Below are 17,132 nucleotides of genomic sequence, written 5' to 3' on the forward strand. Positions count from 1 at the left end.
ACATTACTCTTGGGGGAAAAGAAAGGAGAAATGCCAATTAAGATAATAAAGAAGCCAAGATCCAGATCAAATAAGCAGAACAAGCAAATAAAATAAATATGGGGAAAAAATCCAAGGGACGGAGCAGATCTAAAAAATACAGCTCAGAAAACTGATAAGAAAATATGAAACAAATGCTGTTGGCAATTGGAAGAGCAGTTAGTATGCTAGTAAGAAACATCTTTGCATAAGATTTGGAGTGAATGCATACTAAGACAATGCGCCAGAGAAGTCTGGGCAGCAGTTTATCTCCCGAAGTCTCAAATGGATCAATGGTGCCCTGTAAGTTCCCGTTTCTTCTCCTCTGACTGCAAGAGGAGCCTATGGCAACTACCTCAAATACGTGAATCTCAGCTCTTCAGAGTTCAGGTACCTCCAGTGTTAGGGGATGGCCGAATGGAAGTTTTCAGGTAATGATTTTGATCTTATCTTGAAACGGACTGGGCAAGAAGACTGAGATTAGGCAGAAATCCATAAGTGGGACAAGACAGATTTGCAGGAGTAGGTCAAAAGAGGGAGGATCAAATTTAGGGACAGCAAGCAGAATAATTTTGCACAAAAGAACACATCCTATTCTAAATCCTGGAATGGATCCAAGATGCTTAATTTTAATATTTCCCCTTACAATAATGTATATTTGCAGATTAAAGGGCAAAAGCGTATAACTTCATTTGCACAGAAGATGAGAATCCATCCCTGCTGGTGGTCAGCCCAGCAGTCAAAACAACTACCCTCTGTATGGTGGATAACACCTGGCCATAAATAAAGCAAATACACAGTAATTACTCATTTTGTGAATCTCTTGTTCTGGTTTGATTGGGGTTTTTCTTGAAGGTAAACACATATAACTAGAAACTGTATGTTCATCAAGAGCACGGAAGCCAAAATAATGCTGGTTGGTATTGCCTAACTTCTCAGGATGTGATTTCTCAACCTCCTAATATTCTTTCAACATAGCTTCTGTGTTGTGATATGTGGAAGGCCAGAATTTATGTCCTTTATTATTGCATCATAGAAGAGACTGGGAGCATTTTTTAAGTATTTATTATCCTTCTTTTGAGGTGACACTTTCAAAAGCTTCTAAGAAATCATAAAGTAAGAAAAATCGCTCTTTGAACTGATTTTGTACCAGCTTAGGATGACTGATTTTTCAAAGACAGCAATAGATTTCAGCAACATGAAAGCCTTGATTGGTGATGCCAAATAAAAATTATTTTTAAAAACCCACAAGCTGCTTGTTCTGAAGTTTTCATTTTATGCCCAACAAGTTGATCTCTGTCCTTCAAGGTAATAAAATATTATGACAAGCCAAGAACACATAGTTCTTGTCTCTTTTTTTATTTTTCTTAATGAGAAGCCAAGGAAACACACATCACTGAGAACCTGCAGGCTTGCAAGCAAGAAGAGCAAACTCCCTTCTTTCAGCAACACAAAATATGTTTTACTACTTATGTGGACCAAAAAGCCTCTACAAAGACCTATAGCATTGGGAAGCATTAAAAAAAGCTGAATTTTTGAAAATGGAAATATAAGAGAAGTGCATAAATAAAATCTTTTATAAATGAGAGGATAGGAAAAAAAAACTATTATACTTTAAAAGATGGGGAAAATAAGCTTTTGTAAACAGAATAAAGAGGGGGAGGAGAAACTGAACATAAGCACAAGATTAAATGGGAAGGACAGAAATGAGTGATTCGGAAGTAATGAAGATAGTTTCATATTCATTTGGAAAGAAACACCCACGAAGGCTGGACAACTTAGAAGTAACAAAAGGTTTATAAAAATAACTGTTCCTAAAAAGCAGTAAAGGAAACATTTGAAAAATGTGCAGAGTTGTAAGTCCATCAGCCAGCCCAGCTGTATGCATCCTAGGGGATAAAAGGTATTTGCTATGAAGCTTCCTGTAGCGCTGTCAATGAAGCCTGAAAAGAGGGACAAACACTAGAAGACTGAAAAAAATCAAATATTGCCTCTTCTTTCTAAGAAAGCATAGAATGCCCTTTGTAACTGCAGTCCAGGAGATTATAATTGACCACTGTGTATCTGATTCTAGAAATGCTGTGTAGCAAGAGGATGCTGTGTTTCAGAGACAAGGATGTAATTATTTTTACTTAGAACTTTGAATTAGTTCATGAAGGTGCTATGCTGACAATGAGAAGATGGTTCATAAAAATAAATCTTTGAATGAAGACTACAGCTCACAGAGAGACCTTTCAAGGCAGTGACTAGAGCAGGAACCCTGCACAGACAGCCCTTCTTGTCACACCTGATGATCTGTAGCATGGATACACTTGTTGGCTTTCTATATGGTTTACTACATGTTCTCATAAAAACCTTTTTGTGTGTGTGTGCTTTGCAATATGTCTGTGCTGTAATACAAGGAAATGCTTCTCTGTATTTCAGTTTCATAATGCAGAAGACTTGCTTATTGGGTCTTCACTTGCAGATGATTGTCCCAGGATACAGTTTGCACAGGATGTTCAGGGAGTGCAAAGGTGGCATTCATGCAGCATTATCTAGCAGAGCTGCACAGTTGAGGGTGAGCAGATTGCTCTTGAATCACAAGATAGACCATTGGTTTTAATGAAAATTGTGATCTGGACTGCTTTTAAATCATCCAGTAGGTCTCTGCAAAATGTGATGTGTGGGATGTGTGGGAGGCTGGACTGCAAGGAATTTTCATCATTTCAATCTCAAGAAATTTAAAATAGTTCTTTAATACCTTTTACAGCAGTTCTTACTTGCTATTTTCTTTCTTTCATTTCGAAGAAATAATCTGAATACTTTATCTGTGTGACACCCAGTGAGAAAGAAAACTATATTCTCCTTTTCCAGTTAGGCACTGAGGCAAGGAAGCCTTAATGTTATTGCAAGGTTTCTTGGAGGACTCCAGCTGGTTTGTTCTGCCCACACTGCTAAATAAGATGGAGGTTCCTTTTAGAAGCAAACCATATAGGAAAAGGATCCTGATGTGGAAAAGCTGAGTGTCACTGAGCTATTGGCAGTCTTCTCTGGAAAGTTTGTGGATTTTTTTCTTGTCTGCTTGATATAATATATATTTAAAGTTGTGTTTGTTGTTGTTTTCTTTTACCATTACTGGCAATCTGTAATTCCTACATCCCTTGTCTTTAGTGTAGTTCACGACACAAGAGAGTTATAAATATATCTAAATTTATTTGGTTGACTTCTGTGTTTATACAGTTCCCACTGAAGTGAGGTCACTGAACTAGAGAACTGACTCTCTGACTGGTTCTCAAACCCCTGTAGCATCTTGCTGTCATTCTTGGCACGTGAAGCATGACCTCTTGTCCCACAGTGGCCAGGCATATTACCAAGAGGTTTTATCATAGTCACTTACTCCACATTTAATTAGTAATATTTTTTTTTCACAGTAGTGCATCTACATGGCAGTTTTATTTTTCATTTCCGTGAATAACTCTACAGTGTACGGATGGAAGTGAGAAATTAAAAGTCCTTGTAAATGCTTGCATTTCTGGAAAAATATAACATGGAATAAAAAACTGAAAATTACAGTCAGATTTTATGTACTCCTATTCCCCAAATGAATTTTAAAAAATCATGGGAACCACCTTTGGTCACTATGAAGTATCATGTGCTGAAACCTCATCACATCGACACATCACCAGCTAGGTTTAGAGTAAACTTGTGGATGCAATCAAGTGACCCATGGCCTTGGCAAAGATCTGACTTGAAGTCTCAGGGGGAAATAATTTCTGGCTCTTAATTTAAGACAAGGCCAAAAGAATTGAGCCCTGCAATTCCTGCAGTTAAAACCCAGAAATCCCATTTTGATTTGAATAGTGAGCTTCTCTGTTGCTAGCAGGTATGTGCGTAAGAGTTAGTGAGGCACAGATCTCCTGCTATTTTGCCCTTAATGTGGAAAAATCAATCACCCTCTTTAAACAGCAGACTTCAGATAAAACATGCACTGCTCAGTGGTTGTGAAAAGGCTCTTTTTCCAAGACTTTGATAAGAAGAGGAAGTTAAACAGAATTTTAACCTTTTTTGTGAGTACTTTTGAAGTAACTGAGGACCTGATTTTCATTTGCATCAAGGCTTCTGCATTAAGCTTAAAGAATCTTAAATGGGCATAAGCTGTAATTAAGACCTAGTCCCCTGTCTCTTCTAGCTTAAGGTTTGTAACGACTCTGAATCTTTAATGTCTATAGATGCAGCTCCAGGGGAGAACCTCTGATGTCCAGAGATTCAGCTCTAGGGAATAGTGACAGCCTGGCAACAGCCCAGAAATACAATTAAATAAAAGTCTGTCCTCTAAAGCCCCCAGAAAATCAGTATGTTTAAAAGCATTAAAAATTTATTATTATTCTTTATACTTGCTGTTTTCAGGATTTGTATCATACATATTATGTAAATAAAATAATTTAAAACTATTATATTTTTTAATCAGTGGTGAAGAAGCCTAAAAATTTTCATAGCTTGTTATCTGAGTTTTTTACATAGTCGATACATTTACTTTTATTTTATTTTTCATATGTATTATTTGTACATAGATATATTGAAAATGTGTTAGTGAATAAGGCCCACCAAGGACAAGCTATAACTGTACTTTAAATTAGCAAATCCAGATCACCAGCCAGCTCATCAGCCACCTAAAATATGGCACAGTTTATGCCCAATAATCCCCCACAATGGCATGATTTTATCTCACTGTTCTCCCCTACCTTCTTATGGCTGCAAAACCAGTAAGAACATCATTTTCTTTGAGTCTCTTCTTTCAGGTGTAGATTAAGTTTCTCAGTGGATTCCTCTGTTACTACCAGGGCACTGACAGACAGGGATAAAAAAAAACAACAGACCAAACCAGATGAAAAGCAGTGTTGCAAATATCTCATTTCTGCAGGCAGCCAGGTTAAGGAAAAAAGGTTATAAGGCCTGTGTCAATCCAGCTCTTAGCCATAAGCAGTGTAGCAGTGAGAGGAAGGAAAAGACCAGTAATACTGAGCTGTGATTCTTCAGTGCAAATCCTGTGCCAAAACATCTGTGTCCTGAACAGAAAGAAATGGAACCATTTTGGTAATTTGTCTCCTGGGTTAAGGGTAAAATGTGTCACAGAAAGGATGCAGGATATCCTAGGAAATTTTTACTAATTATAGTCCACATAGTAATGATAACGTGAATGAAGGTGGATTTAGTATATTCGTTGAATTACTTAGCAGATGTAAGAAAAAGGAAAGGAGATACCTGATGTCAGAAACCTCGTGATATCTCTGGTACAGAGGACAGCAGAAGAGTTACACAGACCCTGGTCATTATGGGATAGATGTACCCAAGGTGCAAGAAGGATCCATTCAGTTGGAAAGCTACAGGGATGTTTTCCATGCCAAGGGCTTTTTGGAACATGAAGTCTCCTATGACTTCTTTCCCCCACACCAGGTTCCAGAGCAGCAGGGCCTGTCCGTATAAAAAGTGAGGAGACTGCTTTTGTTTGGCACAAGAAATCTAACAAGTATTTTCCAGCTTGTGAAGTAAAGATAAAGAAAGGTGTTAGTCTTATACAAGTATACAAGTCTACAACATAAAAAATTAATATCCGTAGTACATACTTTATTATTATATTTATTAAAAATATCATATTGATGTAAGGAATAAAAGTTTTTAAAAAAAAAGTAGTCCCGGGGTCACAAATTGTGGAAGGCAGGAGAGTATTCCAAAGAAGTCCTGAGATATGCTTTTCTTGTAATACCGTTCCCTTCATATATGCTAGGAGATAGGATGCTGGAATAGATGAAACTTTGGTCAGGAAAACATTTTATTAGTCCGTTTGTTCGTACTTCAGTTACTAATATTTAAGTTAGATGTTTCATACTGTAGTCAAAGGAATAATTCAGTAAGGCCCTCTGTGGTAGCCATGATAATGTATACCCTGCTGTTTATTTTCTTTATAAAAATCAACAATTATATTTTAATTCATGAGCATGCATATTACATAATTTAAGTTACCTGAAACTGGGAGTTGGAGCATCGTATCTAGAGATAGAATGTAATGGGTTTATAGTCACATATCTGAAAGACAGGCTGAGTGTGAAGTAGTCAAAGTTTGATTTACACTTGGAAGGAGAAAGTATATGTTTTGCTATTACCAGGTTTATCCCAAATGCCACACAAAAAGGTAATTTAAAACATCACTAATTAATTGTTAACAAGATTTTTATTGTAGTCCCATAGAGATGATACGGGTAAATCTGAGAAGAAACCAGAAATTCTGATGTATATGAATGTCTGTTTAGTATTTTTGTGATTTATATCCTTTAGGCTTGAAAACATCGTCAGAATTATGTTGAAATAAAATTTTTAAAAAACCCAACAAACCAACTCTAGGAACAGGAGTCAAAAGCTGAAGATTAGTAGCTGTCACTAATGATTCTAGATGGGATGCTTTCATGCATAGCCCCCTAGGCCAAATGAAGGTGCATAATGAAAAATGTCACTGAATTGAGAATGTTAATTTTTCAGGAGATGTTGTTAATGTTGGTAGTTGTCTTTTTTTAATATATTTAGCTAGGAACACATACCAAAGCATGTTCTAAGTTATGTATAAATAACTACATCTTTCCCCATGCAGAGAGATCATGTCTCTGAATTTGCATTGGTAAAATTCAGGATACCAAAATATACACAGTACAGGAACAGAATATGGGAGAAGGGTTGCTTTCATTTTCAACACAAAAACTTTTCCTTCTACAGAAGAGAGAATGAAATGAAGTTTTTTGGAGGTACTCTTAATTGAAATAGGCTGAATAATAAAGTTTATAGAATTAGAAGTCTTTTTTACAAAGCAATAGAGAGGAAAGACGCAAAAGGTAGGGACATGCCTTGTGGGACATCAGTGAGAAATTCATGGATATGGCTGCCTGGGGTTATTCCATTGGATTAGTTTATTCATTCATTGAAATTACAGTAATTAAAGCAGTTAAACAGAAGTGTATCCATACCACCTTTTCCTTTCCACAGGCAAGGTGCTGTTCTTGTTAATCATATAGTCTCTACAGCTCTACATCTATATATTAATAAATTCTTGAATATTCCATGAAGCTACTCCAGAATTGTTTTTCTAATGGCGAATTATAGGATGCCTACCAGAAGCTTCCAAGAATTCGGAAACTGGACTTGAAAATAACAACTCCCATGATTCTTGTGCTGGCATCTACTGATTTTGCCAGCACCACTTTTGACCTGCTGACAGGCAGCGTAGGGTTGCTGCTGAGTGCCCTGAGCGTGTCTGTCAGAGTATACACACATTGGCAGGTGGGCAGGCAGATTTTTTTGGCAGTGCAGTTTCATAGGGCTTCTGGGGACATGGGAATATTCTTAACAGAGAAAGAGAAGAAAGGTGAAGACCAAGAAGCTGTTTTTCTGGAATCACTGCACACAATATGAGACATGCTTGTAGACTCAGCCAGCTAACAGGGCTCCTGGGATAGGTGGTGAAGCAAAACTCAGATGTCTGGGCCTCCTAGCAGACTGTCAGAAAAGCAAAGGACACTTCCTAGAAATCTGTATCCTCAAAGTCACCTAAGAATTGCAGCACTGGAGCAGCAGTGTGAAAGTTGTCCCCAGTGCAGAAGATATAGGTTGCTCTTGCTCTTTGGGAAGCTGGCTGCCCCCACTTACTGCCTGCTAGTAGTTAACCAGGTTGGGGCTGACAGATCAGCTTCTGGGCTTGTTGCCATGGAAGATTGAGATGTTTCTTTGAGTAGTGCTGCTCTACCAGGTGTATACACAGGAGGAACTGGCATATCTTCAGAAAGCAGAGGAGAGGTATTTGTGTCCACTGATTTTTGGGAGCACCTTTTCTGCTTCATTTGCCTTCTCAATGTTTGTGTTCAGTGACTCCTAGATGGAACTAAATATACCACTTGGGAAGGGCAGGATGGACCTCTGCAGTAGTCCGTGCACATGGATGAAAGGGCATTAATGATTGCTGCCTTGCATCTATGCCTAAATTTGCCTCAGACAGCAATAGAGGTTAAAAAAAAAAAAGGTATTCCTATGTGGCTGGCAGAGATGCTACTTAAAAACATTACTGCCAACCCTTTCAAGAGCTAAAAAGGAGTAGGAAACCTGCTTGGTGATATTCTCTGTGAGAAAGGTAACACAAGAAAAGGCAGGAAGTTCATTGGTGAGGATTTTGGAAATGAAGTATAAGGATGGCATGTAACTATACAGTCTGGCAGTGGCAACAGAAGCTGCTCCCTAGTAGACTGGATACTTCAGAGAACGTCACTGTAGTCTTCCTTTCTCCTTATTCATCTGTAAATAAAAACATTTAGTTACACTTCTTCCACTTGAATGAAAAAAAATCTTGAGACAAATTCTGATTCCAATCCCATATATGTAAAACAAGATTAACTTGGTTGACTTTAATGGCAGCAGCTGGGGCATACTTTGCTGAAATTCATCAACAATTAGATCACTTGGCTTAAGTCAAATGTATAAATAACAAAGGTATTTCCAGTGCTTTCTCTGTAAGGTGATTTCATTTGGCCGTCCTTGGAGTCAGTCTTTGCTCTGAGTTCAAAAAGACCTGGATTTCACCCAGGGGTGTTCCATCAGCATAAATTTGGCCTAAATGATACCAGAATAAGCTCTACCAGCTTAGTGAACCATGTGAGCATCCCTTCAATTACAAATTTGGGGCTTTCAGTACACCTGTCCAGTAGTCTGCTAAGGCTGAAAGGGAACACATTTCACCAGTAATGGGAAAACAAGAGAAGAGAAAAATATTTGCAATTCCAAAAGAACTAAATGGAAAAGCACTGCTTAGAAACACAGCCTTGCATAAATATCCTTTGTCTGTGGATCAGGGCTAACTGGTACTGTACTCTTTGATGTGGGATTTTATTTTCAGACCACTGCAGACACAGATTTTTTTCAAAGCAACAACTGTACTATTTACTGCATGCCACAGCTATTTTTGGAAATAATTGCCACAAAATATAGTTTAAAAAGTACTTTCATGTAAAATCCACAAACTTCTAAGTCTCCTTACTAAATAGTACATATTTCTATCAAAAATAAGCTCTATTTAATTTTTCTCAAATAATAACATCAAGTTGTTACATAATTCTTTACCTCAGATAGATATCAGTGCTCCATTCTTTTCCTGTATGTTAAAGGGAGGGAACAAGAGTTTGCTTTGATTCTGCACTACCTTGTCTTTTTGTATTATACTTATCATGCAAAATAGATGCAGGTTACTATCAGGTGCTTGAGCAGCTTTCTACACACAGTTTAAAACTGATTTGCACAGACAGCTGCATATGAAACAATGTGTGGGAGAATCAGGACCCCACACTCAACTGAAGACATTAATGGACTCTAGGCCATACTCCCATATGATGTAAGTCAACACCATTCTGTTCTTAATGGAGTAAATTTTCTGTAGATAAGGATGTGGCCATAGGGTGTTTAAACTGGTAAAAAGAAATTTCATGTGGAAACTAGAATGGGGAAAATAGTCTAATATCCAACTTTTTATTTGATTATACTGAAAATTAATTGTCTCCATTAAGTGTAAATTTAATTAATTAAAGGTGTAAAACAGCTGATTTAAAAAAAAATAATTACTGTGTCTCATTTCCTACTCATGAGCATCCCTTCTTCTGAATCCTGGGATAGAAAACTATCTTTCCATAGAAAGTTTTGCATGAGACATGCTTACCAACTCTGGTGGCAAACCTGCCTTAGTCTCTGCACTTGAACAAAATATACTCTTCTTAGTCTTTGTTTTGGCCATAAAGAAAAAAAGGAATTATGCATTTAGACATGCAACATCATTTTTGACCCTCATCTAACTGGAATCTCTGCTCATTCAATACCCTGAGACGTGTGCATATAACTTCTAATGGGTAAATTTATACCAGTACCAATATGAGCAATGCTGCATTACCCAGGTGAATAGCTATGCCAATTTGCAGCAGTTAGAAGGACAGACTTTGAGGTCAAGCATTTTCAGCATCTGCCTGTCTGGGATGCCCAGAAATACAGGTTTTCTAATGTGCTTTTCATGTTGAAGTATGGGCAGGTCACTGAGTGTAAGAAAGTCCCCTGATTTTGGTCTTCAGCACAGTTGTATCCAAATCAGTGATAAAACACAGAGAACTGGAACTAAGTCAGATACCTCTGCCTTTAGTTAATCTAAGTTGTAGTGCAGATAGACCTTGCAAAGGGTGGAAAGAACTCCAGCATCTTGTCTTCTTTCGTCTCACATTGTGCAGCTGTCCTTGTCACCTTTTTTTTTTATTGAGATAAATACACGCAAATATATGTGCATATTATCTACAATGTTATTTTATACAACTCAAGATTTACCTGCTATTTATATAAGCGCACAGAGAATTTTCTAGCAGAAAATTTAAGATGACAACTGAAAAGGTACTTCTAGGAGAAATACATATTTTCAAAGATGTGAAAGCACTATCCGTTAAGGAGCAAAGCTCTAAGCAATGTATGTCATTTTGTCCCAGACTGCATTCCTTTTGTACTCCCTTCTTTGCCTTTATTGATGCTACTGCACTATAAAAAACCAGTGCTCTAGGGTAGACCTCAGAGCCCCAGTTCCTACCAACCTCTTCCTTCCTTATTCTCAGTAGCAGAAGCTACTGCAAGGTTACTTTGTGATCAAGAAAAGAAGTTTGTATAATGCCCCAACTCTGCAGCGTTCAACTGTTCCTCATTTTTCCAGATTAGTGCCTTAATTAAGTCCAAATGTTTTTCATTTTCTCCCTTATGGTCCCTGCTCTGAAACCTGATGCTGGCCATGGATACTGTCCTCTTGTGACCTTTTCTCTTCCTGTTCCTGCTGCTGGCTGGCTTTTAAATTGTGAGCCATTGTAAGAGGGTGACGGTTACACACTTTCTGGTCTCCACACACACCTGGGGTGCTGTTTACTCTGTTATTGAAGTCAGAACCAGCCAGGAACCACTTTGCTTTTCCCCTTCTCTGTGAGACAGAAGTGAGGCAGAAGAGAACAAATTTTTAGCTGCTGGATAAAGCTGTTCATACCATACACCTTAGTCACCCTCAGTATAAACTCTTAATACAGTGCAGCAGTAATTTGTCACATCACATAAAATGTATAAACAAGATTTCTTAAGACAAGCCATTGATTTCAATGTGATTATTTTTAGGAAGCTATCTTGCAAGTTGGGCCTCAAAATGTTCAGCCCAGAGGAAAGAAGAACACAAAGGCAGAAATTTTAAGTGACTTATTTCAAAGTTAACTGTAAAAACGAAGTGCAAATTTTGCCAATACAGTAAGTCAGTAGAGCTGTACTGAAGACAAGAGACTAAAATTAAATCAGCTAAGAATCTGGCCCAAGAGAATAAGCAAAGAGAAACTAAAGAAAACAAAAAGGGCTTGGTACTTTTCTTATGGCGTGAGTAGCCCCAGTTACTGGAACTACACTGAGGTAAAATTGGTTTATGTAGCAGAAAAATCAAATCATATGTCAATTGCAATTGCATGACTGATGGTAAACATAAAAATTAAGCATGAAACCCATGGTCAGAGACAAAATGTTGCAATGGGAAAAATATGACAGTAGTATCCTGAAGAGCATTTACATTACAAGTAAGTTAGTTTTTATATCTGCGGCAAATAAAAGAGAATTTCTAACACTTATATTTTATCTCTAATACAGAGCAACAGCATGTCTTGCCTCTCAAATAAAACTTTGTATCACTAACCTCATTTCTCTATATGAGGTGTAATAGGATTTGTGGAAATCACGCAGATGTGTCCACAACAATTCCAAGTACCAGAAGATAAATGATGTACAGAAAAGGTAATTGTTTATTTTTTCTGTGCAGGGTTTGTTCATTGTTCTCCTCAGGGAGACAGATGTGCAGACAGTATGTGCTGAGTGAAATGAGTACCCCTTACTCTTTGGCACCTTTAAAATTATTAGAATTAAATCTATACTTTGCTAAGTGAAATGTTTCAATTTAATCAAACTGTGCTGTCATGACCATACTTACATTAAGAGTTTAAGAGCCCTACTTTGCCCTCAGCTAATCCCTCACATATTGAGGTTTTCATGGTTAAATTGTCTCCTGTGTAAGTAATCAAGTACATATGAACTCTGCTGCTAGGGAAATTGAGCACAAGTCAAAAATCTTTAAGAATGAACTGCTAAGAACAGTGTGGCTAAAGAAAAGGCAGGGAGCTGACCTCAGTCATCAGGTCCCCCTGATTCTCCTTCTTACCTTGCAGTATACTCCGGTGAAAATCTCAAAGATTAACAAAATCTACTCCTGTAACAAGAATATGCATTCAATCTGTGTGCTCCTCCTTCCCTCTTCTAATCATTCTCATCATTATATTTTGAAGGTCGAACACCCATCATCTTAAAATAATGCTGGTCCATGGCATAAGATGAAAGACTAAAGGACAGCATCACTGTGTAAGAGTTTCCAAGTGGCAGGAAAATGTGCCCAGCAGGAACAAAAAGAGCAATTAACAGAACTTCCAGTTCAGAAGACTTTTTTGTAGGATCACAGGAAAATGTGATCAAAAATCAGGGAAAGCAAGTGGGACAGTTCCAAATTTTAAGGAGGACAGAGGTATACTAGCCAAAACAGAACCATCATGAATTTTAACACTAAAAACTCACAGAAAGAAAGGGACAAAGAAGTAAGATTTAGGCCTCTATGTATGTATGAGCATACAAACACACAAACACAGCATGTAAACAAATGGCAAAGTTGATTGATAAATGGAGCACAGTTCCATAAAAACTGGGTTTATGGCTGGAAAGATAGTCAAGAGGTCATGTAAAGTCCACTGCTTTACCCACTAATGGGAACTACTTATAGGCGAATTTTGAAGGTTGCCTGTCTTTTCTAAAAACCTCCATTGATGTAAACTTTGTGATGTCCCTACTCACAAACAGTATAATCTATCTGTCTACTACTTTCCCATTAGAAAGTTTTAACTAATGCTGAAATCAAAATTTTTGTTATAAGCTAGTCCTGTGGTGGTTTAGAAGAAAAAAATCCAAACACCCAAACAAACAAAAAAAGAAAAACAAACAAGCAAAAAACACCCAAAAGCCAAAACACAGACCACTGTTATTTTTTATACAATTTTTTATCTGTTTGAGAATAGTTATCATGTTCCATTGTAGCTCCTTTTCCCTCTGTTTTTTCACTGTGTTGTTTAGGCTGTGCAAATGTGATTCTCCCAGGCTTTCCTCCCCAGGTTTTCTTTCCTATCATTAATCATTTCTGTTGGTTTTGTTGGATTGTTCTGATTTAGTTCCCATGCTTTTTGAATGGCATTGGTTCAAACCGGGTATGTTGCTCACTAGAGCAGGTGAAAACCTTTCTGTGCCTCATATTTACATAGTCTGCTATTGGGAGTTTGCCTTTTTAAAACAGCCTGACTGTGTGGAGTCCTGCTCAGCCCATGGCCCACTGCAACTCCAGATTTCTTTGAAAAGCTAACAGGTAGTCAGGTGCCTGCACAACCCTTATTTGTTCAGGTGATCACTCTTGAACAAGAGCAGCTTCTTAAATTTGTCCCTATTTGTTTTCATTCTGTTTTTTGCTGGTCATTTCTTCAGTAATTCTTCAGGATAATTTTAAATTCCAATTCCATTGTGCATTCCATCTGCCATCACTCCAGCTTCATTTCATCTGGAAAATTATTAAATATATTGCATCATTCAAGTCCTCAAGAAGGACATCAAGCAGAAAATGCTCCAGAACAGATTCCTGTGGAAGTCTTCCAGAAATATACCTGTACTGGAACAGAGAACTCCTGAGAGATTTTTTTTTCTGGATAGAGTTTTCTAAACAAGGTTTTATACTGCCCACAAATGGAGCTTAGCAAGCAGGTGCAACTGGTCTGAAAGCACCTTACCTCATCTAAGAATTCCTTCTCTGTTCTAAGCCCTAAGATAGTCTTAATTGAGCTAGACACCTGGTTAGATCTTATAATTTGAGTAAAAACTGATACAAAATTATCTACTTCAGCTTTCTTGGCTTTATAGCTTTCCTCCATTTTTAATTACTTTTCCTGGATCACCTTCATTACTACTGAACTTGTTGACATCATGTCTCTTGCTCTTTGCATCTAATTTTTATCAGGAAAAAACAGAATGAGAAAAGACAAAGCACAAATTTTGGTCTTTCATAATCAGAGTAATTTTTTTCAGTACCCTGAACAATCTAACATGGTTTCGTTTTACTTTCTTTGGTCATGTATTACCAATAGTTTAACCAGTTTGGTCTCTTTTTACAGTGTCTATAGTTTCTCTGATGTGAAATAATATATACTGCTGTCCTTAGAAACATTCCTTTGAGGAGTTTACAGCTGTTTTTTATTCCTATGTTCACTTAGCTACCCATTTTCAAATACTTTATTGAAGCCTCCACACTTCTAGTCCATCATCTTTTTTTACTCTTCTTTATTTCCTTTCCAAGGATCATATACCTTGTGACTCCAAGGTTACTCTTACGTATGTAATCTTTCACACTCTCACATCATTCTTTACTGCTTAGCATCACATCTGCAAAAGTCTTCTTTCTAACTCCTTACTCCACTTTTTAAAACAAGAATTGCCAGTAATTCCAGGAACTCACTGGACATTGGCGTCCTGTTGCATTCTTTCACCAGGGAATACCTGGACTGTTAAAATCCCTCATTAATGTAATATCCTGTTCTTTGGCTGATTCTGCTTTTTGGACACAAAAAGCCTCAAGTCTTCCTTGTTTAATATTTTGCAATCCCCACAATCACAGCCTTTATGTTCTTTTTCCCTTTTACCTTCTCAGAGATTGTAACTTCCTCCACATTCTCAACACACCTACGTACCCTTGAACGCAGAGCAGTGTATCTTGTTTTGTCCAATCTTTCCTGACCTTCCTGAGCAAGCTAATGTTTTGTTTATTAATATTCCAGTCATGCCACCACCTCAGCACAGTTTGTGAGTATTCTGGGGAAGGCAGTACCTGTTAATGAGTTAAAAACTCTTAAGAAGATGCATTTGTTGGAAAGCCCGAGGATTTAAAAAACTGAAAAAGAATTAGGGGAATTCTTCTGAGGAAAAAGGAGACTCTCAGAAGCACAGGACTGAGCAGAGAGAGTGCAGCATGACAACAGTTCACACCACTCACCTTGAGGCAGGAGATAAAATGAGACTGGATAAGCGCTCTGAGAGATCTGAGAAACCACGAGTGGCTGTGCTTATTGGACACCACAGCAGGGAACAACAGAAGCATTCGCTTATATAAAGAGAACCCAAAAAAATGAAATAAGTATGTTAAGAAAGGAATATTTTCCACTACCTACAAGGAGAGAAATCTTTGGAGACATGGCTTTTGCCAAATATTTTCCTATGCTTGATGCATCAGCAGGATTCTGGCAGGTGTCCTTAGGAAAACAGAGCACATGTTTGTGCACCTACTGCACCTCCTCTGGGAGACACTGTTTCTGCAGATGGCTATTGGGGTTGTGTTTGGCACCTACAGTATTTCACAGTAAAACACAGGAAAAAAACAGTGGTGGTGGAGAGGGTATTAAAGTATTAGGTAATATTCTTACCTGGGGAAGACAGTAGAAGAGCACGACCAAAAGCTCTGAGCAGCCAGAGGTTTACCAAAATGCCAACAGTAAATACTGTTTAGCAGAAATAACACATCTGGGAGAAACATTAGGATAAGGGTAGGCCACTGTAAGGCCATTTCCACCACATTTGCTTCAATAGGCAAGAAAGTTGAAGACTGCATTCCCCAGCTGTCCTTGCCAGGCTGGGAAGTGTTGACTGCTCAAGCTGTCCAACTCCAAACCCCCAGGTTGCTCCTGGACAGAGGCATCCTGTGACCGTGGCCGCAGTGACTTGTGGCAGGCAGCCCATGGTGGCTTACCAGGACCTGTGGCAGCTTGGTTAGCAGATGGATATTATTAGGCAGTAGCTTTGGCTGGAGCATAGTTCTGCTCCAGCACATGCGAAGCCAGAGACCAGTAGCTTAGATATAATAGGTACAAAGCGTCACTACACTCATGTGGAGAAGGAGACTTCAGCCTGAAATCAGGGGTTAAAAGTAATCACATTCTGTAGAAAGTGGAGGTTGTTTGGCTGATCATAAGCCACTATCTCTAAGAACCTAGTAAACTTCCTATAAGGATTTGAAACTTATTTTTACAGCTACATATACCTGATTTAGAATCAAATGCAAATCTCGGAAAGATTTATAGCTGCAAATATATTTTCTATAGCATGAAAAATAAGAGTGCAAAAACCAGAAGTAAATTGCTCCTAGGTCAGTCTGATAAAACAAAACAGTGCAGCCTTGGACAAAATGATTGCCAGAAGCTCAAGTGTATATTAGGCAGAGCACCACTACAATTTTTTGCACTATTCTGTACATAATCACAACTGATCTCTGTTGGTGAGAAGGTACTTGGCTAGGTAGACCTCTGATCTGGCAGTTATCTGTTCCTCTGAACTAGTGATGAGAACAGGGTGTACAGAAAGAAGTGAAATCCATGAGCAATGTTGTGGCATGTACAGCTTATTTCCTCACCCTGCTAAGATGGAGTTCTTGTTCTTTGGAAGTATTTCATTTAAAGGCACCGAGCAGTGATTCCAACAGCACCACAAAAAATGTGCTTAAAAGGATACGTGAAAGTCAACCAAGGGACTGAAAAATCTAAGAGAAGGGCCAGGGATGTTTTATATTGTCCTTAAATAAACAGTGCCATTGTGGGAAGTTAAATATGGTAGCATCTGCCAAAAATACTATTCAAGCAAAAGAGCCTATGTTGGTAGCAAAAGAAATATCTCCCCTCTCTCCTCCCCTGGCATGAAGCAGTAATAGGTTTGTTTATGTTGGCTATATAAACTTCATTGCTCCAAGAGAATTATTCTTAATTCCTGAAATAGCCTCATTTGAAGATATTAGAATAAAAATGGCTATCTTGTGTGGTAACTGCTTCAGTGCAGCTGAGTTTTCTCCATTATCAGACATTATGCTCGAGCTGACATTAGATTTGGAGGGATGACTGATGTAGAACTAGGACTGAGTCAAGTCATACTTTTGAGAG

The sequence above is a fragment of the Corapipo altera genome, unplaced genomic scaffold, assembly GCF_003945725.1.
Source record: "Corapipo altera isolate COAL_440 unplaced genomic scaffold, ASM394572v1 47, whole genome shotgun sequence".
In the NCBI taxonomy this organism is placed as follows: Eukaryota; Metazoa; Chordata; class Aves; order Passeriformes; family Pipridae; genus Corapipo; species Corapipo altera.